We start from the raw sequence: 25,510 nt of genomic DNA, 5'->3' as shown, positions 1-25,510 counted from the left end.
GTGTGGCCTTGGACTTTTGCTGAGACATCATCACCAAGGTGTTTTCTGGAGTTAAGCTAGAAGCCTGAAATATGTACAAGTAATTGTCCTTTTTTTGTATACTTCAGCCATTTTATTAATTGAACAGCCAGTCACAACATCTATGAAACTTGGGTTCCTTCTTAGGTGGAGAGAGGTTCTGTTGTGAAAACGGTATGTTGTGCTGGGCATAATAGCTGTATCCTTGAAGTGTGAGTTGATGTATGGATCCAGTGCTTGTGTGTGGGTTGTTCTTTGAAAAGTAACAGCATGTGCAGAACACGCTAAGCTCATAAATGTAAGCCCATAGATATTCTAGACAGGTTTTTCCTCAGCTACTTCAGTAATTCTGAAATGCGTGATTCTGCAAGCTTGAGAGAAACAAGAGTGCTGCGGTTCCTGTAATGAGGCTGAAGATGTATTACTGACAGGTACATGCATGCAGAGCATGTAGACATACGTACATACATAGAAATGTGGCTCATTGCGCAGACTGAAGCCAGGCGTGTGAATATGAACAGCAACAACGCTTGAGAGCTTAGCCTCTCCCCTCTCTGCTCGAGAAGCATGGAGATCTACTGGTGAAAGTATAAATACACCTTCAGGTATGGGGGTGTGTGCACGTGCACATTCTCTCTATATAGACAACCCTGCTGTACCCATGCATATGTCACATTACTTTGTGTGTCAGATGTCACATTACACTGCTCATGTCACTCAGGTGTCACATACCTCATATATATACTACATGTCATGTCACACATCTTGCCATGTTTCACAGTGTCACGTACATGTCCCATAGAGGCTACACACTGTGTGTGTTGTGTGGCACATGTCATGGCATGGCACATGTCACAACTTGATATTAAAGCGGTGGGCCCAAGCAGGAGAAGATAGTTCAGGAAATGCTAGAGGTTTTGGTAAGGATTTTTAGGACTTCTAGGAAAAGGTATGTACAATAAAATTTACCTTGCTATGCATTTTCAGAAGCTTTCAGTACAATACCCTTTTTCTCTAAAGATTTCTTCTAAAGCTTGGGCAAATACAGGAGGAGCCAATCCTGCAGCTGCTATTTAAGTATATGAACCTGCATATAATTGTCAATCTGATGGACAGGGAGAGTTTATTTTCTGTATGTAGAATTTATATTTTTACCAGCTTTATCTCATAGGCTCAGAGCTTGCTATGTCTAAGTATTTTCTTACTTTGTTTAAAGGAGATTCATTTTTCATTCTTGCATGTTGCTTTTAAGTATTCATCAGATAAGAAGGAGTTAATGTAATAAGCATCATTCTACAAAGATTAACAAGGTTGAAAGAATTTTTACAGATTTCTTGCCTGTTTTCTCACCACCTGTGTTACGCTGTGTTTAGGTACTACTGTTACTTCAGGCTGTCATTTGGAAGGCATCTGATTTGAGCAGAGGGTGGAGCTGCTCTGTTTGTGGTGGGGTGACTGACAGTATTTTGCTTTTCTGAGTCTGTGGGTGGGGACAGAGCACTCTCCACTGCGGGAAGAGAAGTGTAGAGTAACAGATACCAGCGCTGTAAGTATTTTCCCAGTTTTGGCAGAAAGCTATCATTAATGCCCATTTTTCTCTTTTCAGCATTCAGGAAAAGTGCTGGGTTTTCCAGTGTTAGTCTGTTTTTAACTACAACCTGAAATACTTCGTAACACACCCACCAGCAAAACACATCAAAGACTAAAAGATAGGCTGATAACTATTGTAGTCAGCTTACTTCGATCAGTTACGGCCTTGTATTGTTAGTATTGAGTTGGTGGGGTTTGGATTGCTGAAGATGGTCCTCTTAGTTTTTTCTTTCTGCATAAAACTTACAATGTCACATGACTGACTCCATCTTCATTTGTAGTAAACATACTTCTGGGTTTCCACAAAAATATTTTTGTGAATACTGAAAGCAGCATGTGGTCACATGGATTTATGCATTAATCATCCATTTGGTGTCAGTTGTTTCTAGAACTGTTTCCCTGTCTCTGAAGTTTTTTGAGAACTACATGTTTCACCTACGTAAACAAGAAGTATGTATCCTACAAAAAAATACACCAGAAAGCATGCATAGCGAAAGAGAACAGCTCACAAAAAAAAGTTGGGGGCTTTGGGGTTTCTTTTTGGGGGAACCAACTTGGCTCTGTTACTTCAATACCTTGTTCTACATGCTAGTGGAAACTGTTTTGGGGTTGTTTGTTTATTTTTCAGTTGCTATAAAGTAGTTATTTACAGATGCCTTGTTTGGAGTCTGGTACTGTACACTTGTATATTGGTAAATCCCTTTGGGGGGGGGGATGTTTATTGTGGTTTTGTGTTTTTTTTTTTAAAGAATAATAATAAGTAGCCAGTGAAAAAGTATAATTTAACAACAAAGACTTGAGACATGATTTTTATAAATTACTGAAATTTATTAAATATAATCTACAAGGAACTTTTAATAGTTGGGGGGGTTGGAGGTTTTGGGGAGGGGTTGTTTTTGGGGGGTTTTGTTTGTTTTTTTTTTTTTTTTTTTAATAAATAGTTGTCTCTCAAGTTGATTGATGAAGTGAGAACAAGATAGTTTTCCAAAGTACATTTTGAGCCCGTAGGGCTTACTGAAAGGATCGAATGTGATCTTAGACTGTCTTACCACCCAGACTGAGAACATAGCGTGGTTCCAAAATGGGCAGCAAGCTAGTAAGCTGTAGGCAAAATACATAAATTAGTCATAATTTAGTATTTAAATAAATAATGTAGCAGTAAAAATGGTTATCTTCTTATTTTAGCATAGATCTCAGAAAGTTGCTCAGATCTTGGTGAAATGCAGGAAACTTCTTCTTGTCATTCGCTTCACAGATCTTGCATCCAGTTCCTTGGGGAATTAGATCCTGCAATGCAGATATTTTTGTTGATTGGTGATAGCTCTATTGTCAGCTAGTTTTAACAATAAAACATCAATGTCTGTTTTAAGAAAAAAGAATCCTTAATATTTCCAGGGATTGGTTTTTTTCAGCAGGCAAGTCTTAAGGGATAATACAATGAAGCAGGTGCTTATAAAGGAGACTTTTGTAAATGAAAGAATACAATAAGCTAAACAAACTCTCTATGATAAATACTGTAGCAGAAGCAAGTTTTTTTTTAACTAGGTAAAAAGGTTACCTACCATAAGACCCTGGAGATTCTTCTGGATATTTCGAAGATTATCAGCATCCTCATCTTCAATGTCATTCTCCAAGGTGCCCATTTCTGCCAGGTAACATTGTAAAGTTTGCCAGCTGCACTCCTAAAACAGAAAAAATAATTGCATATATATATATATGTATACACACACACACACACATATATATGTCCTGAGGACAGTTGATTCACTTTAAAAAAACATCTCAGTTGCCTGTTGTTTTTATTGTCGTATCGGGAATTAAGCTGCTGGTTTTCTGCAGTGTTCATTTGTTGCCCTTTATTTTAAGAAGTTACATGTTTCCTTAGTTCTGTAGTAGGTTAATGTAGCTTTCAAAAAATCAATCTTCTAGGACACGGAGAACATCTCTTGGGAACACGAAGCTATAGTATTTGCTCATAGACCAAATGAGCAAATTTGTCTTGTTTGTCATGTGGAAATCATGTCTTGGCAAAAGGGTTCATAGTTGGAAGTATCTTGTCAGTTTTGTAGTGGCCATTTTAGAGCCATCTTTGGTTAATGCACTTTGGTATTTTATCTAATGTCTGGATCCGATCTGGCTTTTGAATATAATAACTTTACACATCACTCTTACAGGCTATTTCATCACTTGGTGACAATAGGTTACTAATCAGCTTCATGGATTTGCATTTAAGCACTGGAGCTCTTGAGATAGCAATATCTAGATGTTGCCAGTGATGAGAAAAATGGCTCAGATAAGGAAGTAGTTGCAGAATCTGGTTTTAAAGCTTCACTGAAACAAAATTGTGAAGTGAGAATTCCTCTCCATTAGAAACTTCTTTGAAGATTCAAAGTAGTTAATGGCTGACTTCTGTAAAGATTTGTACTTCCCAGTACTAAATAGTGTGATGCTCTTGTTCCTTGGTCTACTTGCACACAAAATTAAACAGGAAAGCAGTACAGATTAGCAGCCTATCCATGACGAATAGTCTGTTGTAAAGCTGTACTTAGAACACAGTTTGCACTCTGGTGTGCAATTTTTTGGAAAGAAACAACTATAATGATAGTATTCTTCTGGAACTAAGTCTTGGGTATTAACTAAATACCATAAACCATGAATATGTAGCTAATATATCTAGAATGGTTTGTTTAAGTTTTGTTCCTGAAGAGAATGAGTTAGAGTATATCTGAGTTTGATCTCTGGTGGGACATAGAAGGCCTACAGTGTCTTAAACAGAGCCTACTGGTAGCTCCGCATCTACTCTAGATAAAACATGGGCGCTATAGCCTACTGTAAAGTTAATACAATGTTTAAATAGTTCAAAAAACATTTTTTCCTGTGAAATCAACCATGTATTAATATTAAGCAGGATGTATAGGGGGGATTCATTTTGTGTTACATATTGCTCAGAGCAATGAGGTAATGTATATCAGAACCATGTTTGAGAAGACAAATCAAAAGCAGAAGTGCCTTCAAGAAACTGCGCTCCCTACATTGAATTCAAACTCTACAAATTTGTCTGCCTTTCTGCCAAGTGAATTTGTTTGGTGTAATTCAATAATCTATCGTTTTAAAATAGCCATACTTTAGAAATTCTTCTGAAAACAGAAAATTTAAACTCACCTGTTTCTCATTTGGTGTGTAAAGGTCAAGATGAATCTTCTGTAGAGAAGGGGGAGAAAAAGTTAATTTTTCTGGAAACATGCATAGGAAAAGGTAAACAGAAAGGATAAATAGAAGAGGATCTTATAATAAAAGAAAGTCAACCACTTACATCCTTGCTTTTTTCCAGGAATTTTAAATCTCGTATTAAAGCTCTCAGAAGGCGCACTTTTCCTGTTGATAGAGGTGATCCATAAGCTGCAGTCATAAGCATTGCAACTGAAATACAGCTCAAGATCAGTACTTTGCACATAATGTCAGTGTTCTGATTATCTATATGCTAGTATTTGAGTCGTGGTATATGATAAGAGCTGACAAGTTGTCATTAAGCTCTTTAGTGTATTTATACTCTTCTTTCTTGGGGGGGGAAAAGATGGGGGCGTCATGTAAAAGAGGTTTTATTACACATTTTTTCATATGTTCTACCTGTATGGTAAGAATCATTACTTTTGTTTTTCCTCCCCGATGACACTTTGGAATTTTTATAAAGCAGGAGGGATTTTACCTATATTCACTGCTGTAAGAGAAGCCCACACTCACTTTGGGCAATCTCTCTTTGTGCTTTCTGCATGAAACAGTTTTTCCCTCTTGTGCTGTCCCACTCCTTAGTGCCATAGAATATACTACTACCACATAAAATGCTGTTCTAAATTCGCATAATTTAGCCATTTTGTCCATCTATCTGTATATATTTATCTTTTCAGAAATGCTGTGGCATTATTTAAGTGAAGAAGAAAGAAGCATTCTCATTTTAGTGATTGTTGATTAAACAACAGGAAGAAAGTTGGCTTCCTGTCTGAAGGTGGTTTTACCTATCATCCTTTGTGAAGACAGTGTAAGCTTACATGCACACTATCTGACTAAGTCAGTCTTTAGACCATCAAATTTAAAAGGTTTTTGAACACTCACCCTGTCCTCCAAAAAAAAAAAAAAAACAACAACAACAAACTTCCAGCAGAATTCTTTGCTTGGGGATGTTAAACCATTTTTTATTGCTGCATATCTTAGTGCTGCTGGCTCTTCCTTGCGTGTACCTTTCACTTTTCTCCAGCTTACAATGAAAATGCACTGCTTTTTAAAATAGTGACAGATTTTCTTACTGATACCTAATCCACTGCATGTTGTGGTCTGTGTGACAGTACTGAAGGTGAGAGTAAGCAGTAATTTGACACTGAACTCTTGTATAATATCACTGAACTACTTTTCTGGTTGAGAGCTCTCTTGGCTGGTATCTTTGGAAAGAGATGTAAAGTGTTTAAAATTCATAATCTTTTTCTTTTTGAGTGTAGTTCTGAGCCATATACTCGTTCTGCTGCCCAGGAGTCTCTAATCTTATATGAAACTTGGTTCTTCTACTCAGTGGATTTAGCTGCTGAAGCTGTGTGGAATAAATTCTGGGTTTACGTGCTACTGTGGTTTGAAGTTTGGTAGCATTCAGGATGAGCAGGACTAGGTGGGTAACTACTTCACCCACCATTGCATATAAATCTACATGTGGAAACCTACTTTACATATTCTGATCGTGTAATCTGAGGGGGAGTGGATCTATTCAAAGTTGGTTAGACTGATTTTGTTTGGGCTAAATAGAGTCCATTACTATAATTCTTTTTGTTAGTTGGTGTTAATTAGCAGTGTGATTCCAGCTCCTGGAGAAATTGGTCTCCATTTCCTGGTTTTGAAAGAAGTAGAAACATTTGATATGTAAATCTGAAGCCCTAGGAGCTACTATAGCTTGCAATATGTAATATTTGTGCAGTTTGAAACTTTTTCTGGCAGTTTATCTTTTTGTCTCTTTCATTTATTTGTGATAGTAACTAATTTCAAACAGGAGTTACAGCTGCAGAGGTGAGCTGCAGAGTATTGGGTTGTCAGCTTTTTCTCCAGGGTTCTTTTAAAGTTAGGTCATTTTATTCAAGGTTTTTAGTTGTTTAGTTTAAGTCAATGTGTTTTGGATGTGTCAAGTACTAAGAAATATTTTGGTAGTGAGCACAGGAGACATTTGTGTTTGTAATTAGTGCTTACTGTTTTCAGCACTCTTCAGTCTTTCCTGGGCTAGCTCTATGAAATTACATTTGGAAGCACTGGGTTTGAGGTTCTGAATCTGTCAGCTTCCTGGAGTAGTTCTTAACAGTTCAAATTGGAGGTAGCTCCAGCACTTCTTTAGATCATTATTTTATTTTCCCAGTGTTCTACTGTTTTCTTTTGTAAGTATTGGAGAATTAAAAAAAAAAAAAACAACAACACAAAACAACAAAACACAAACCCCCCAAAAACCCAGAAAGAAACAAAAAAAACCCTAAAAAGAAAAAATAAACACCAACAACCAAACAAAAAAGCCTGAGCCATCTGTCAAATTTTTCAGCAAGTTTGCAGATAGGTCTGCTAAAGAACTAACACTGTCTGAGGAGCTAGCTCCCATGCATCTCTGTCTGAGAATGTTTTCCTCTGAAGTCCCTTATAGGCCAGAGCATATAAAACTATGGTTTTAGTGTAGTCTGTGTGCAACTGGAATCAGATCAGACTGTCTGTTACCTCTTTTTAAAGTCTAAAAGAGGTTTGCATTTCAGGGGAGGATGGGATAGCTGGATATGCAGTATTTAATAAATTGTGCACAGGTGTTTGAGTGATTAATTTTCCTGTAAGACTTTGCTGCAGGCGTTATTGTCCAACAGGAGAAACCAACAGATCTTGTCTTGACCATCTTTATTGGATGTGCCAGGTGAGGGGGAGATGGCTTGGAGTATATTGATAAACCCAGAAACACAACTGGGTGTTAGCATTAACTGAGCACAAACTCAATGTTAACACTCAACTTCATTAGACCTTAAGTTTTGGGAGTTTGTCCTGCTTACAAATTTTCATCTTCACTGTGCTAGCTAAGGAGTTTCCAAAGGCTATTCTGTCTTCACTGTCTATGTATAAGACAGACCAAATCTGATCACAAGTAGTAAAAAGAAGCTGAATCTATAGGGACAGAGGTTCATGGCCATGGTACTAGTAAGGCTGTAGGTGGGTTGTATAGTAGTCTTTGTGTCATTGGTATGCTGACATGGTGGTGTAAGCTCCCCAAAAATTCCCTGCAGTATGTTTGAATAGATTTGTGTCCAAAACATCTTCATCTTGAATATTTTTCATCTAAGTGCTGTCTGTCATGTAACAGTTGAGTATATGCTTAAAGGCTCATATAACATCAGAGAGGAATAGCTTTTGTGGACAAGAGTATGCTAATGTGCTGTAACCTTTAAATGCAATAGTATTTCTCCCTGTATGGTATTGGACTTTTGGTGGTGGTCAGATTTTAGTAATTACAGTCTGCACTCATGTTTATTACCAAGCAAGGAATTACTTACGGGTTACTCAGAGGTACGGTTATTTAGAAAGCCCTTACAGCTTCACCACAGAGTCAGTTGCATATTAACAGGAAATAAAATGACTCCTTTAAGTTGCCTTGGAATCATACATAGTAAAGCAGTGCTGCCAGTGCTGAACCCCCAAAATCCTGCCTTTAAGAAGTATTGGGAATAGGTGCTAGTGACTGTGCCAGACTGTGGGTTTCTTGGTCTGGTTTTAGTTTTAATGCACAATTCTGAAAGGTTAGCTGATTTATATCTCGTTTTCTTTCTAAATAAAATACTGTTAACACTAAATCAACATAATAGGAAAAACACTGTAAAATGTGTGATAGCTGAAAGTCATGGAAGGACACTTTAAGAGTGTCACCTACATTTTCATGGAAGATTAATTGGCAGTAAAGCACATATGTAAAAGGCAAACAGTGGGTTTGGATGGGGGATCTGAGAGGGGAGAAAAACGTTTGTGACTTGCTGTTGTTTTGTTTTCAGGTTTTTGTAGTACTTGTGCCTAATAAGGACTTATTTCTCTGATAGAAAATAACTAAAATTAGAAGATATGACCTGTACTATTTCAAAGTCTGGAAAACTTTTTTACATATACTCTGACTCCTCTCAGTTCAGAATTGTATTTTTTGTGTCTTTCTGAACTGAAAGCTTGAATTACTTTTTTTTCCTTCCCCCCTCCTGCATACCTCATGACTGGTGAATTTTGGAGAGAAGTTTTGGTTTCATTGAGGTATTAGGCATCTTGGTGGATCAAGGTGCTGTCAAGGTGCTTGCCTCCTTTCTTCATCCTCAGAACAGACTAGTATTCAGCTAGTCACTGTGAATGTTTTGTTTGTTACCCTTCAGTTCAGTGCAGTTGTTTTTCAGATTGCTACTGTAGTAGCTTGCTTTTAAAAGATTACTTTCAGTAGTGCTGTAGGAACCACAACAGAACTTGTGTCTGATGAAGGTGATAACCAGCAATTCGTGATCACAGTCTCTTGATTTAACTCTTTAACAGTTAACAGTTTTCCTAACTGTTCTTTCTTAACAGTTATCTTCTGTTTGCTGATCTCATGGTTCTAAGCAGTAACCTGTGGAAAATGAGCCTTTCCTTACTCTGCTCACTAGGCAGATTTGTGTAAACATGAGCTCAAGATTTGAGTAAAGGGTTGAGTGGCTTAAATCTGTTTGAATTTAAGCTATTAAAAAGAGCTAGCCACCTCTTTCTTCAGCCTTTTCTGAGTCTTTCTCTTAAGTGGTAGCAGACTTTCATGATCCTGCCTGCATTTAAGAAATTGAAAATTAATTTTATTGAAGATACTAGGGTAATAACAAAAGACTAAAAGTTTAAGATAAAAAAAGCACTAAACTGTGTGAATTTAATACACCCTCTAAAATGGACCACTTGCTTCCCAAATCCCTGTGATCCTAAAATTCAAAACCTCTCACCTATTGAATAGGTGGTTGCTGTATTTTCTGTTGAGCAAGAACAACCAGGAAAAAGTATTTATTTTCTTCATTGTTTTCTTCTGATGGGATTACAGCTTGGATTCTGCTGATTCACCAATGTGTGTTGTATCATCACTGCAATGATAAAAGATGATGTGGGAAAGGTATTCTTTGAATGCCTTGTTTGATAAGGAGAAATGGAGCAAGGGGTAGAAGAGGAAGGAAGAAGTTGCCATATTGGATTAGAATAGTGGCTTTAACTAGCTGAATGTTGTTCCTGATTAGGGCAAGTACCCACTGTTTCAGGAGAAAGTGCTAAAAAGTCCCCAGTGTGAGTAATTCTTAAAGTGGATTTCTCCTTTGAGGGTATCATTGTGGTTTTTGGTTTTGGGGGTTTTGTGGGGGTTTTGGTTTTGCTCGTTTATTTGTTTCTTAGTTTTTTTGTTGGTTGGTTGTTTTTTTGTTTTGTTTTTTAAGAAAAGCTTTTGCTTTTAAAGTGTTAACTAAAATTATCTGAAAATGGTTGACAAGTGGGAGCCTCTTCACAAAAGTATTAGAAGTAATTTTTTGTTGAAACAAGCAACATTCAGAGGGAAAGCCTTTAAAAAAGAGAGAAAAAAAGTAAATCATGAAGTCCTTGGGGCAGGGGAAGTAATATTAATCTTTATTGTCTGTCACATGAGTTCATCTCCTGAAAATCTTGTAATTGTTTGGGTGTGCATTTAGTTAAGGTATGGGATGATGGATTTATGGGAGCCTTTGTGTTTCCTGTCACCATAGTTAGCATCCGCTAAGCACATTCTCTCTAACAGTGTACTGAGATCTCACAGTATAGGTCTCTCACCTCTGCATATTTAGGCATTCATGAATCTACCTTGTGCCCTGCTGTACAGCTTGGATTTTCATTTCAGGGAAATGGTGTCTTGCCATACATGTCTACTCAGTCCATTTTTTTTCAGTGCGTGAAATGGCTCTTAAATCTTTGTGATGATGTTGTTTCTTCCTTGAGAGATTAAGAACTGTCTCTAACTGAAATTTACCGAGCAAGAGCCACCGATTGTGTAGTGTTTGTACTTGCCAACAGGTTTATTGTTGGCAGCAGAGTGGTTTGATTATTCTTTTTTCTTAGTGCAAGTCACCAAAGATGGTGGGGATCATCTGCATTGACTAGTAAAAAGCAAGAACAAAAACGAAGGATGAGGGAAAGATCTGAGGAATCAGAGGCTGGTCAGCATCACTACTGTCCATGGGAATGTTACAGAACAAGTCTTTGGAGACTTGAGGACAAGGAGGATATGGGCTGGATAGGACTGTGGTGTGGGGCAGAAAAAGCATCTAATTGGAGATGTTTATAAATATAATGCAGTTAGGTCATTACAAGAAAAGCAGCTTCTTTGCTATACCTGAAGAGCAGTAGTAGAAATTAAGAATCTTTTAAAAAAGTAAACTTATTAAGGTTGTGAACTTCATAGCATTTTCGTTTTATGGTAGGATTTGGGATGATTTCAAGTCTGAATGAGAAAACTAAATACTGTGAAAGTTAGCTTAATGTAAAGTAAGTAGGATTGACTAATGAAGGGTAAGGATTAGGCCCGGATGTAGTGCAGGTTACGATGGTGTGCTGTATTTACAGAGCAAGTACTTGAATTTTTGGAAGATTTCTGGGTGAACTCAAATGACTTCTTTTTGTTTAGGTATAATCTATTGTCAGTAGTTCAAACATACATTTACAAGGATGATTAGTCCCTTTTATTTGTTTTTAACTTTTGTATCTAAGTGGATTTTTTTAAGACTTGCCTCCACAGTTAAGTTTTCCCAGGATCAAAACTTAGTTACTGATTTCCCCTTAGTTCAATGTACACCAAACAAGCTAAAGGTGTTCCTGATGCACTGTCGTGGTTTAACCCCAACCAAGACAGCTTGTGCACTTACTCCCAGTGAGTGGTGCCAGGCTGGAAGCAATCGAGGCCCACGTTAGTCCGCCCCCCCCCTTCCCCAGGGGCTGCCGCCCCCTTTCCCCGCTCCCAGAGGGGTGGGGAGGAGAATCGAAGGAATGCAACTCCCACGGGCTGAGATAAGAACAGTCTAGCAACTAATGTACAATACGAATCACCACCGCTACCACCAACGACAACAATGATAAGAGAAAATAGCAAAGGAAAGGAGTACAATACCACGCGCCGAACCACCAGTCCGACCCGGCCGACCCCCTCTCCTTCCGGGTACCTCCCAGTTCCCCCCTGGGCATGACGTGCTGTGGTATGGAATACCTCTTTGGTCAGTTTGGGTCAGGTGTCCTGTCTCTGCTTCCTCCCGGCCTCCCCTCCTCCCTGGCAGAGCATGAGACTCACAAAGTCCTTGGCCAAACCAAAACATCATTTTTATCAGCTTTGTTCCCAGCTGAAAGTCAAAACACAGCACTGCACCAGCTACCAAGAAAGAGAAAAATGACTGCTGCTGCTAAACCCAGGACATGCACCCACAAAATTACACAAGTGTTAACCTCTACTAGTTTTGTTTCGCACTTCTTTAGATGAAGAACTGTAGAGACCAATAGAAATACGCTGCCAATGAGGCAGTTCTGTGAGTTTAGTGATTTTGGAAATCTAAGGCCTTTACATTCTTGCTGTTTCTGATCTAGACCTAGATGTTGTGTATTTTTCTGTCTGCATAAGAAAGGGGAAAGCAAAACGGAGGTATTCTGAAGAGCGGAAATCAAATCAAAGCATTGTTGAATGGTGTCACCATTGGTTAACTATGTATGTTGTGCAGTGTGATAGGGAGGAACTGCAGAGTGAAAGTGTTGTGAACCCTTTGGATTTTTTTGCAGAGATTCTCTCTACAGTTGTTGTATGATTTTTTGTTAGAAAAGTCAAAGCTCATCAATACTCTAGATGGTGTTTTAGATGTGTTACCTTTAAGACTAAGCTGTTAGCCACCAATGCAATCGCCCTGGTCAGCCTAAGACAGAGAGGTGCTTTGTTGAGGCTGGAAAGAAACCAAGATCTGGCAAACACATTAGGTAGCTCAAATTGGAACAAGACCTGTTTTCATTTTGGAATGGGGGAGATGACTTAAAAAGAGTAGGTACACTCTGAACTGAGAGGCTTTGTTCCTTATTTTCCTTTTAGAAGCCAGTAAATACTTTAATGATTTAAGGGGAGAATCAGTCTGTGGTGTCTCACTGGAGTCCCACTTTACTGGGTGGTGAGTTGTGTCAAAAGTTGAGGAAATTTTCATGTAATAGCCAGTAATCAACCCCACATGAAAATTTATTGAGCATTTGCCATCACACTGCAAACTCTGACCTCAGTTGCTCCTTCAAGCACTTCAGGAACATAGCACAGAATACTTCTGAGTTGCTCTAGAAAAGTTTTCAGTTGTAATGCTGAAATATGCAGTTACTGTATTTTATCATGTGAGACACTGGGTGATAGAGAACTCACAGGTTTGTTCTTAAATACTGCTTGCTAGTTGTGTAACAAGGAAAAACAAATAGGATAGGATACAATAGTAGTTCTTGAAGTTGAACTTAATATGCCTTTAGCCAGTGGCAGTGAGTGCTGTCATCATGCATGTGCAAAACCAGACCAGTTGGGATAGATGAGCTTAGCAAAGTACTGGGTAATCTGTGAAGAAAAGAGAAAATATGTTGTGTGTTCCCCCCAGTGTCCCGGAAATCTAATTAAATCACAGGTGACTTTGTATCTTACCCAAGACTTACAAGTTTTCAACACATAATTTTGTGAGACAGGTAGACATGCATTCTTTAAAAAAACATGTTAGCAGTTTAAGGTTCTACTATTGTAGTAGATAAATTTAAGTCCCAAATGTTTTTTCAGAGGAATTTACTCGAGCTGTGGGCCCAAGTGTCTTTGCTCAGATTGCTTGCTTTGTACAGTTGCTGGTGAGCTTGGAGTATGGTAGAGGGATGGACTTGAGCCTGGTTTTGCAGTGACTGGGAAAGACAAATTCAATACTGTCAAAATGGACAAGGACCAATGCACAGACACCAGCTGGGTTTTAGGGGTAAGCTCACAACCGTAATACCTTTTCAGCTATGCAAGCGGGGTTCTAAATGGAGAAAATAAAATTGCCTGATACTGTTGCTTTTGCTAGTGCCGCTCTCTGGCTTCTCAGCCTTTCTTTTTGCATAGGTTAAGACCTGGAAAATTCTCAGGTGATCGTCTTGTTCATTTTAAAGCTTGTGTTTTTTCACTAGATCTTTTAACTGCTGTTATGGTTCCTCCAGGATGTCTGTATGATCTGTGTTGGCACTCATGTGCATATGTCTGTTGATAGACTTGGTGCCTGCCATGTTGTGACGCAGTGTCTTTTAATGAGAGTAGCATAAGAATGAAGATTCAATTCTTGTGCTCTGTTCTTTGTTTGAGTCTGTTTGTTCATGGTATAAACTCTAATAAAAAAAAGTCACCTTCATTCAGCATACATCATGTTGATTAAATACCTGCTTTTAAGGCAGTGATATCTTGTCTCAGGATGATAAATGGGATGCTGTTAACTTTGGAGTGTGCATTCACACTCCAAGAAACTCAAGAATCCTCAACGAGGTTTTTTTTCTTCCATCATACCCTGTGTTATACGGGACTGAATATGAAGTTTTCTGTGAGGTCTTTGTCAGTTTGAGAATCAGCCACAGGGAGAGCCCTCTCTGCATTTCTGTTGCTCAAGTTTTGCAAACAGGCTTTAGCAGAGGCGGGCTACATGTTTTGGCTCTGCAGTATCTGTTTAGAAGACTAGGGCAATCAGGTGTTCTTTTGTTGCTAGTTTTTTCTCCATTTAGCTGTTGGGGAAAAGACCTGAAGGCAAAGGTTTTCTGGTTTTCAGTATTAGTGTTTTGCAGTCGGAAAGAGATTGGCCTATACACTAGCAAACTAAATTGTTGCCATGCTATTCTCAGTATCTGGATTTAAGATATGTACAGTAAAGTTTAAGTTGCACTACTAGGTCAAAAGGCCAGTGTGGGATTATAATAATAGAGGATGCTATACCACAAACGAAGAATATTGGTTTACCTTACTGAATGGTATGATAATGCACATGCTAAGCAGATGGCCTAGATTAATCACTAGTAGGGACAAAAGCTGTTGAGGAACAACTTGAGCACTGGCTGTCAGTAATGGAGGCTCCAGACTGTATAAGGCATTTTTATGGCAACATACCTGTTCTCTTAAAGTTCAGTTTCCCGTTTCCCGTTTCCATTTTCCTTTTGTTCAGTTTAACCACTTGCTTCAGATTGGTTGTGTGGGATTTACTGGGGAGGGGCAGGGGTTTCCCCACAAGTACTTACTTCGCCTACTGTGATACTCATGGCCAATATTATATTCCTGTACTTCCTGTAGACCCTGCATTTCTTCTTGAGTGTTAAAAGCATTAGTACAGCAGGAGTGTTTGCTAAGACACTGATCCTCTTATTCTGTCCATGTTTGCCAATGCTTCTGACTGTAGAGATCCTATGGAATTTAGTGGAGTTTGGTTGAAAACACGAACGATTTGTTTGTAAATAGTCTGAACAACATCACTGGATAACAATGAGAGCTTATTTTTCTTAAAATCTGGAGTTATGCTTCGTGACTTAAAGAGTCGATTTAATTCAGCTCTTTCTCCAGAGGTGGCCACAATCAGAATCTTTGGGAATATGGTACTTCTGAGTAATTTCCCAAGTATCAACTGTTTTCAGTTCAGAAAACTATTCAGTCAGAAATGGTTCATCTGTATTGACTAGCCTACAATGTATGTCAAGGCCTTAACTTGAACCATCCGCGTCATAAATGGTTAGCAGGTTCCACAAATCTACTTACTGTGGCTTTTCTCGTTTTGATCCTGGTTCCTGCTAGGTTTCTTTGATGGTATAACCTCTCAGTCCTTGCACTGGAAGAGTTGTTGAGTCTTCGTGTCTACCTGTGCTATGACATTCAAACTCAGGAGGAAGCTTGTCCACAAGAACTACCTTTTTTTCTATGTTGTTTCTCCTGTCCTACTTGTTTGCTTCTTTGTTGTACAAAACAGCAGAAATTTGATTGTTCTTGTTGCCCTTCCTTCAGCCTTTGAAGTTCCTCTGTTCTCCTTTGAAACAGAGGGGAGTGAACTGATCTTCTTCTCTCTTTTTTTTTTTAGATACAGTTGCATGCTAGTATTTTCTGGTATCTTCTGTGTAGCTCCTGACATCAGATCTGCTACTCTAACATGGACTGCACACTGAACTGACTTTGGCGTGGCACTGTAACCCCCAAGATCCTGTTTCTAATTGCTAATTGTCAGATTTGAGGCCATCTGTTGGGTTTTTTTCACTCCCATGCTATCTTCTTTTTGATGAAGTTTTTCCGACTCTCAGCAGCACGCTGGTATTTTAAAGCAAATAGGTTTTAACAAATGAAAACTACCTGCATCATATAACTGAAAATCTATTTGTAATCTGCCATTGTCAAATAAGTGGCTTATATCAAATGTCTGTTTCTCCTATTCTTGATTTCTTCATGTGTCATTTGCTTTCACTGGAGTGCTAACATTAACTTGGGTGTTGCCCTTTTTTTTGTTTTAATCCGTATACTCTTGAAAGAATTGTGTGGAGTGATATACTTTCTTCTTTAAGTCATCTTCAAATATAAGTCAAAACCTGAAATTAGAATCCTTTTGGAATGAAGACTTTATCTAGATGTGCATGAAAAATGCATGATTCTCTTTACTTGCCAATAGGGTTTCACAAATCTCTTTTTTCTTTCCTGTGGTGCTGCAAGTGTTCCTTCTGTTCAGTGGTAAGTGATGCTTGCTTATAGCCCCTATATGCAAATGGTAAGTTGAGGGGGATAGTGTTTCCTAACTTTTATGCTGTGGTTGTCACAGTTACTGAAAGATTTTGCTTGGAGTTATCCTAACTCCAGGAAGAGTTAGATGGGTACTTTAGAATTAGTTGGTCGTTTCCTTCAGCAAAAAATGTGGCAACTGCTATTTAGGGAGGATAGCATAACTTTTATAATCTAAATAATGTGTCATTCTATGTAAGGAAATATGACTGAATCTAATCTAATATCTAATTTAGGGGGTTTTGTAATGAAATAACAACTGAAAAGATGATGACATCTCAGCATTTTTCCAGGTTCAGAGGTAAAAGCAATTGCATTTTCCCTGGTTTTTTAGGTTCTTGTTGGCAAATTTCCCCTGCCTGTCAGGGTGCCTCTGAATAGCAGTGCAGTCTTTGACCTGTTTTGAGAATTAATGAGCCATCACTGATGGAAGGTACTATGTTGGGCCTTCCACCTGCTCTCTGCACATAGGAGCAGACTATCTTTTGCCCAAGGCATAACAGCTAAGATGGTGATGCGAATATAGAAGGTAGTTTAGATGCTAGTTGGGAATGTCAAGACTTCAGCTCACACTCAACAGAAAGTCCTGTATAAAAGCAACTATGAATTAGGTCTTGGTGTCCTAAGACTTAAGGAGGATTTGAACAATTTTCCTGATCTTACAGTGGTAAAAGGTAGCTGGTGCCACTCAGGAAGGCTATCTTGGCATTAGAGTAGTTCAGCTTGAATTTCTCCTCAATATCTAGTATTAATCAGAAAGCAGAATCCTAGGTACTACTAAGAAAGGAGAGCAAAACTGCTGCATAGATCTGAGGTGCACACACATCTTGAATATGTATATGGTTCTGCCCCCATGTCTGGACGCAGATAGATAGTGGGAAAGCAGATGACCAATGGAAAGAAAATACAAGAGATGCCTAAGTAGACTCAAACTCTTAAAGCTGAAAGAGATGTTAACATGGAAAGATATTGGAGGCCTGTAAACTCAGTGAGCTTACATAGGGTAAGGAGGGAATATTTCTTTAGTTGACGAGCAAACAGTGAAACAAGCTGAGATGTTGAGGGTTCCAAATGAAATGAAGGTTTCCTCTTCCATCTTGGTGTAGTTAAGCAGAGGAACTGTCCTACAGGATGTTATGGGTGCCACAAGCTTACATAGTTTCATAAAGCCATTAGACAAGTTTATAGCTCCAGGGATATTTTTATTCCTTTAAAAACATAGATGCTGCCCTTTATTTAAGAAGCTCTTAAACCACAAATCATAAGTAACTCAGTCTACTGGAGAAGTGCCTTCCATAGGCATCCTCTGTTGGTCCTGTCAAACAAAACCTTAGACTGAGGAGACTTTTGAAAGAGGGTTGGAATGGATTATTTTGCAGTTGTTGTTAGTAGCAGGACCAATAAAGATGGTTGTATCTTCACTAACCCTTGATGATGCTGGTCAGAGAACAAGGATGCTGCACCAAATGAGGATGCTGATGCGGTTTCTTTTTAAATTGACATTGATGGTGTGTAAAATTCTGCCTTGCCATTTTTCCCCAAATACAACATATGAGATTTGTGGTAGTGCCTTAGTTTTCTTATAGTAGGTTAATTAAGCAACTAAAAAAAAAAAGCCACCAACCCCCCCCCCCAAAAAAAAAAAACTGGCAACCAAAAATTGTGATTTGCTCCAGTCATAAGAATGGGAATTTTAAGGGGATACACCATAGAAATAATAGGTAGAAATGCAAATGTTGTAGTCATTACAAGAGCAAATTTCTATTCTAACAACCTGGCATGACATTAATTTTAAATTTAATATTTAAAAAAAAATAGTTTATCTTTTGCTAGGAAAACCCTCTGTGGGTGTCAGTGGCTGAGAGCTAAGGAATGTTCCTGGTTCTTTCACTCAGGTTGGAAATCATTTAATTCCTAATACAGATGGGGCAAAGCTATTTATGTAAGCCAGACAAACTGACACATGTGTGTCTGCAATGCTTTCATATTATTAAAAATATTTTCCTTATCTAGATTAAAGTGTTTGCTCTGCATTTGTTCCTATTTGGCAGTACAGCATCTAACTCATTTCATCTGCAGTGAAGTGAGTGTGTTTACCTTTGATTTTTCTGTGTGTTGCCAGAAAACTGAGTACTAACGGAGACAGAAGAGGTATAGAACATGCATTTGTAAGATTGAAAATAAGCTTGTCATGTCTAATCTCTAGAGCAGAAACGGGTGAGAAATAGCTAGGTTATCTGTCTGCTGCTCATAGTGGTTTTTACAAGCTTTGTGCAAACTAAGGGGAGAGCTTTGGAGCTGAGCAGGAGGAGCGAATTGGGAAGTGTCCTCATAGGTATGAATGCCAGATTTTTTTTACCAAATTATTCAGCTACTCAGGATAGCAGTATCTAGGACAGTATGATGTGCACCTACTTCTGGGGAAAGTAATACATGAAGAAAATAACAATGAAGTAGTTGCTTCAAAAGAAAACAAAAAATACACATCCTTTGGTAACAGCATATTTCACAATTCAAGTCCTGTGATAATTTCAAAATAACACATGCCCATAGATCAGCATGTCTGCCCTAGCCACGTCATGACCCCGTACCTATGCAAGACCAATATGTGCGTCACCTTCCCTCCTGTAGTTTAGTTTTCTCAGAAAGGAAATGCAGTTGTGTGGGCTGGAAACGAGATGCTATGCATTCTAGCTTGATTGTGATCTGGATGATCAGCTCACGCCCATCTTTCAGTCTAAATGGAGGAATTGGAAACTGTAATGTGATTCTTTCATTTAGTGCTGAACGAACATCACATAGTGCCATGAAAAATTGTTGGGTCTTGGTAGAAGCAGGTTTTTCTAAGATTTGTGTTGGAATGGGGGGGTAAAGTTTCTATGGTGATGAGCTGGTTAGGAGACTTGGGGTATTAAATTCCAGACAAGTGGAAACTATTTATCTGGTAAAATCACAAGAGAGATGTGAAACACTTCAGACCTAGAACATGCTTTATGTTAAATACAGGCACTTCTAGTTAGTTATTCATGTTATAATGCCCAGACATGACAAATGAAATCCAAATCCATTCTGTTAACTTTAGAAATGCAGAACGGCAAAAGCTACTGTTGTATTACATTGAACATACTCCTAAATGATGATGGATAAGAATAATTCCTAGAAAAGCTTGTGTTCGCTATGGTTCAGGTGTTAAGTCTTGCATATACAAGTTTTCTGGAGTTTGGCAAAGAAGCTTTTACATTTCTGCAGCTCTGGAAGCAGTTTTCAGAGAGGCAAGACTGAACAGCATAGTAACAGACAGAATAGAACTATTTTTCACAAGAAAAACTGCACTCTTCTGAAGCAACAGATTATAATTTGTGGAAAGTGTGCTACTGCATCCGAATACTTTAAAATCATCTGTGACTTCATTATATCTGTATGTTACCATTTACTTTTTCTCATCGGTAATAAAAAGTGCAGGAAATTGAAACTTTGATCGTGTAGTTAGAGGTTTTCGAAAGGACCACAGTGATCTGATTAGAGTTTATTCTTTTTCTCAATTTTTTGTCAGTCTTGATAGACTATGAGAAGTCAATTAAACCACAAAGTGTGAATATAAATTGCATACAAGCTCTGCACAAGGAGGGGAGTGTTTTTTGGGTGCTTTACCACTTCAGTAGCTAGATATGAAGGTCAGTAGACTCATTGTGGAATGCAAGGCTGCATTTTAGTGCTGAGCTCTCACTTGGTCTCTGGACTTTCTTAGTGACAAATTTGGCAGTGGAAGCAGAAGTGATGGAGAAATTTGCTTGGGTGCTGGTCTTCCTACCATTATTGAAATTACTGTAGTTTTTACTTTCCATGTCTTGGTGAAGGAAAGATTGACAGTGATTTAGTGGTTGCAAATGCATCATAGCAACTTCAGTCATATATTCCATAACCAAATGCATGAGAGAGTAAGCGTTTTGTGTGTCATGTCGTCGTCCCTGCCCCCCCCCCCCCCAATTTTAGTAATATAAAAGTTTTGATATAAACAAATAGGACCAGAAAGGCCCCATTATTTTGTGCCTGTTTGATTTTAAAGTTTTTAAGATAATCATCTGTTGGACTTTCTCTTTGGTGTTGGCATTATCGGTGCTACAGCCCCTGTGAAAGGCTGGCTTCCATTAAGATAAGCAAACAGTGAATGTGTGATAAGTGAAAAGTTCTCTTTTTTTAACCACAGAGAATACCAGTCACTGAAACAAGTATAAAAATGGCTACAGGTTACTAGACTGTAATCACGCTTTTGGCTATGGGATGGGCTGTCAATGGAATGGATCTGACCTTTATGTCCATATGTTATGGTGTTGCTCTCTGAAAGGCAACACTGCACAGAAGAGAAACCAGGATGGGAAAAGAGAATGGGATGGACAATAAGAACAAAAAAACCCACACAGAAAACCCAAACCAGGCAACAAAAACCTCAAAAACAAACAAATCCCCCCAGAAAACCCAAACAAAACAAAACACCAAAACCCCCAAACCCATAAAAACAAATAACACAATTGCACCTTCTACCTGTGGAAAAGGGAAAAGCAAAAGGACTTAAATCTGATGCAGCATAAAACCATCAACATGGATGTGAATGTTTTGGATGCTTCAGGATTTCATTATAGGGATATTAACATCTTAAATGCTCAATATATGGAAGTGCTACCATGCCTTATCACAGTAATGATTAAAGGACTTTTCAGTGCGTTTGTTTCAGAGCGAGGCTAGAGAAAGAGAAGTAAGCGTGCAACACTGTCTTTCATTTTGACTCTAGGAAGCAGTTTGCTATCATTTTATGCTGAGTTTATGTAATATATTCTTCTTATTGGAAATAATTCTTTCGGCCTTCAATGAACAGAGTGATCTAACACAAGCTTTTTATTCCTAAATGGAGGTGTAAAGATTTGAGCCAGATACTAAAATTTGAGACTTCTGCTGTCTCAAAATCCCTATTCTGCAGAAGCTTCTTGTGGTCATGAGCTTTTGGTGTGTAATGGGAGGCTTTGATCAGCCTTTGAGTGCCCCCAGGAAAGTTCTTGACATTTCAGAAGGAAATGAAACATAAACTCTGTGAAACATCTCCTGTTCAAAAGATTTTGCGATTATGTTTTGGTGCACTGTTTTGTTTCGTTGTGGGTTTTTTCTTTTTCTTTTGGGTTGTTTGTTTGGTTGGTTTTGGTTTTGGTTTATTTTATTTTTATTTCTCATACTTTGACATGGAATTACCATCAGATTTTTATGCCTGCTGTTTTAAATAGAGATATAATGCTGATGGTTCTCCCTGATCATGTCAGGATACTGTATTTGGTTATCAGGTGTAAGATTTACCTGTTGTTAGCATGGGCATCCAAAAATTGAAGCTTACGTAGAATCATACGAAATTGTGGATGATTTTCTTGCTGTTGTAGTGAGGTGGTTTGGTTTTTTTTTAGTTTTGGAGTTCTGAGTCTGTAAAACTTTTCATGGCAGAAAATTACTTCTCCTGATGACAGAAGCAACTCATTATAGCCTTTGAAAAAGGATGCTGATATCACCTGATAATATTAGACATTAAAATTAAAAATACTGAGCACTCAAGAAAATGAGAACATTTACTGATGACTCAAACTGACCAGTTGTCTCCTGAAGCAAAGTAGAGGCAAGAAGCACATTTAGCGGAAGCAAGAATGGAGTTCGTGGAAAGATGTCACTTGCTAGGACGCCAACATAGAGGATGGCAAGACAGTGCTCTGATGTTTTTAATCCAAGAAATCCATTTGAAACCTAGCCAGTACCATGACAGGTGGAGGATAGCCTGACTGTTCATAGCGTATTGGATTGCATTTTTTTCTGCAGCTTTTTTCATGAGCATTATTAAATAAAACTGTTTCAGAGTCTTGAGATGCTCTGCTTCATGTTGCAAATACACCACCACTTAAATTATGCTGGTATGTAGGGACCACAGGGAGTGGCAGTTCCTGTAGCTCCAGAACCAATTGTGAGACAAGAAACAAGAGAATGAGAGAAGAACTAAAGGTCTATCTTTGACTTAAGCACCACAGTCTGTGTCATAGAAGAGTTAGGGTTGGAAAGTACCTTAAGATCATATAGTGCCAACCGCCCTGCTGTGGGCAGGTACACCTCGCACTAAACCATGTCACCCAAGGCTTGTGGCCTTGAACACCACCAGGGATGGAGCATTCACAACTTCCCTGATGAGCAACCCATTCCAGTGCCTCACCACCCTTACAGTAAAGAACTTCCTCCTTACATCCAATCTAAACTTCCCCTGTTTAAGTTTTAATCCGTTACCCCTTGTCTGATCACTACAGTCCGTAATGAAGAGTCCCTCCCCAGCATCCCTATAGGCCCCCTTCAGATACTGGAAGGCTGCTATGAGGTCTCCACGCAGCCTTCTCTTCTCCAGGCTGAACAGCCCCAACTTTCTCAGCCTGTTTTCATACGGGAGGTGATCCAGTCCCCTGATCATCCTTGTGGCCCTCCTCTGGACTTGTTCCAACAGTTCCATGTCCTTTTTATGTTGAGGACACCAGAGCTGCACACACTACTTCAGGTGAGGTCTCACAGGAGCAGAGTAGAGGGGCAGGATCACCTGCTTCAACCTGCTGGTCACGCTTCTTTTGATGCTGCCCAGGATACGGTTGGGCTTTCTGGACTGCAAGCACACACTGAAGCTGGCTCATGTTCATTTTCTCATCGACCAACACCCCCAAGTCCTTCTCCACAGGGCTGCTCTGAATCTCTTCTCTGCCCAGCCTGTAGCTGTGCCTGGGATTGCTCCAACCCAGGTGTAGGACCTTGCACTTGGCATGGTTCAACTTCATAAGGTTGGCATCAGCCCACCTCACAGGTGTGTCAAGGTCCCTCTGGATGGCATTCCTTCCCTCCAGTGTATCAAATGAACCACCCAGGTTGGTGTCATGGGCAAACTTGCTGAGAGCGTACTTAATCCCACTGTCCACGTCAGCGACAAAGATGTTGAACAAGACTGGTCCAAACACCGATCCCTGAGGGACACCACTCGTTACTGGTCTCCAGCTGGACATTGAGCCATTGACCACAACTTTTTGTGTGCGGCCATCCAGCCAGTTCTTTATCCACCGAGTGGTCCATCCATCAAATTGATGTCTCTTCAATTTAGAGACAAGGATGTCGTGTGGGACAGTGTTGAACGTTCCGCACAAGTCCAGGTAGATGACATCAACTGCATCCCATCCATCAGTTCCGTAACCCCATCATAGAAGGCCAACAAATTGGTCAGGCAGGACTTCCCCTTAGTGAAGCCATGCTGGCTGTCACCAAGCACCTTGTTGATTTTCATGTGCCTTGGCATGCCTTCCAGGAGAATCTGCTCCAAGATTTTGCCAGGCACAGAGGTGAGACTGACTGGTCTGTAGTTCCCTGGGTCATCCGTTTTCCCCTTCTTGAGAATGGGGGTTATATTTCCCTTTTTCCAGTTGCTGGGAACTTCACCTGACTGCCATAGTTTTTCAAATATGATGGCCAGCGGCTTAGCAACTTCATTCACCAGCTCCTTCAGGACCCATGGATGGATTTCATCAGGTGCCATGGACTTGTGTGCGTTCATGTTCTTAAGATGGTCTCGAACCAGATCCTCTCCTACAGTGGGCCCAAGGTCTTCATTCTCAGTCCCTGCGTCTGCCTTCCAAGACTTGGGTGGTGTGGTCAGATCATTTGCCAGTGAAGACCAAGGCAAAGAAGTCCTTCAGAGCCTCAGCCTTCTCAAAATCCAGGGTAGCCAGTTCTCCTGATAGCTTCCGGAGAGGGTTGACCTTGTCCCTTGTCTTTTATTTGCAGTGTAATTTTAGAATCCCTTCCTGTTATCTTTCACATCCCTAGCCGAGTTTAATTCTAACTGGGCCTTAGCTTTCCTAACCTGGTCCCTAGCTTCCTGGACAACACCCCTGTATTCTTCCCAGGCTGCCTGTCCTTGCTTCCACCTATTATAAGCCTCTTTTTTCCCTTGAATTTTCTTCAGCAACTGGTTATGCATCCAAGGAGGTCTCCTGGATCTCGTGGCACAATTCCTTGTAGTTGGGATGCAACACTCCTGAGCTTGTAGCAGGTGATCCTTGAATATCAACCAACAGTCTTGGGCTCCCCTGCCCTCTAGGGCTATATCCCATGGAACCTTACTAAGCAGGTTCCTGAAGAGGCCAAAGTCATGTCTTGTTTTATTATGAATACTAACAGTGCATATGCTGGGTTATCTTCCCATGCTGGAACTGATCTCCCAGTATCTCAGGAACTTAATGTACAAAGTCTGTGTGATTAAGGCATTTCTCTTGCAGTGTGAGAGGCAATAGCAATTTTGTCCCTATTTCCTGTCTTTTTAATTAAAAAAAAAGTTAGGGTGAATACAGAATACCTTTTGTGGTTAGGGTTATAATTTCATTATTAACAAATGTGATTCATATGTAGAACATAGGGGTTTCCCCCTATGGTCTATTGTGTATCCTTGATTGTGGTAGTTCAGGGGGTTTCCTCTCTTGCCTGTTTAGTTGTCTTTACGTTCTAATTCTTCCTGTTCTCCTAGATGACTGTATATTCATTTCTTCCTTTCTGCCCAGTTCTGTTCGGTTTTTGTTGGATTACCTGGTGTGGTGACATACGATCTTCAGCAGGGATGTGGTTTAATGACTCGCATGTTGTCATTCTGGCTATAACACTGCCTCCCTTGTTACCTGGGGAGGTTGCTGACTCCTGACTTAATCTTCCTTATGAGTAAATGAGAGTGAAATTTCACTAGTACATTTTGTAGAAAATCTGTGCCTACTTCAGTATTAATTCTGATCTCACAGAAACTAAGAAGTGTTTTGCATTTATGAGTTACTTCATTTTGACGTGCAGCTTTGGAGCACTTATAATTGTCTCCTGATTTTGGCTCTAGGTTTTTTCCCAATGGAATTAGTGATAAAATAATGCACTTGGGCTTAACATCAGTAGTAAGGGTGACACGTATTTCTGAAAAAATGCACTTGTTATCTCTGTATTATATTTTCTTTTCCCCCCAGAGTAATTCTATGGCTTAATTACATTTAACTCCTGGAT

The 25,510-nt window shown here is 39.3% G+C and overlaps 1 protein-coding gene across 1 annotated transcript in view; it reads right to left on the bottom strand.

Moving 5' to 3' along the window:
- TRPC3 (transient receptor potential cation channel subfamily C member 3) overlaps window positions 1-25,510 on the bottom strand; it is a 288,551-nt gene that overhangs the window by 204,155 nt on the left and 58,886 nt on the right. The window lies entirely within an intron of this gene.

The sequence above is a fragment of the Neopsephotus bourkii genome, unplaced genomic scaffold, assembly GCF_033783945.1.
Source record: "Neopsephotus bourkii isolate Nb327-2 ecotype Australia unplaced genomic scaffold, CSIRO-AGI_Nbou_v1 NB_690, whole genome shotgun sequence".
Lineage (NCBI taxonomy): Eukaryota > Metazoa > Chordata > Aves > Psittaciformes > Psittacidae > Neopsephotus > Neopsephotus bourkii.
Note: the sequence above shows the minus strand (reverse complement) of the source record. Positions and strands in the feature narration are given on the sequence as shown.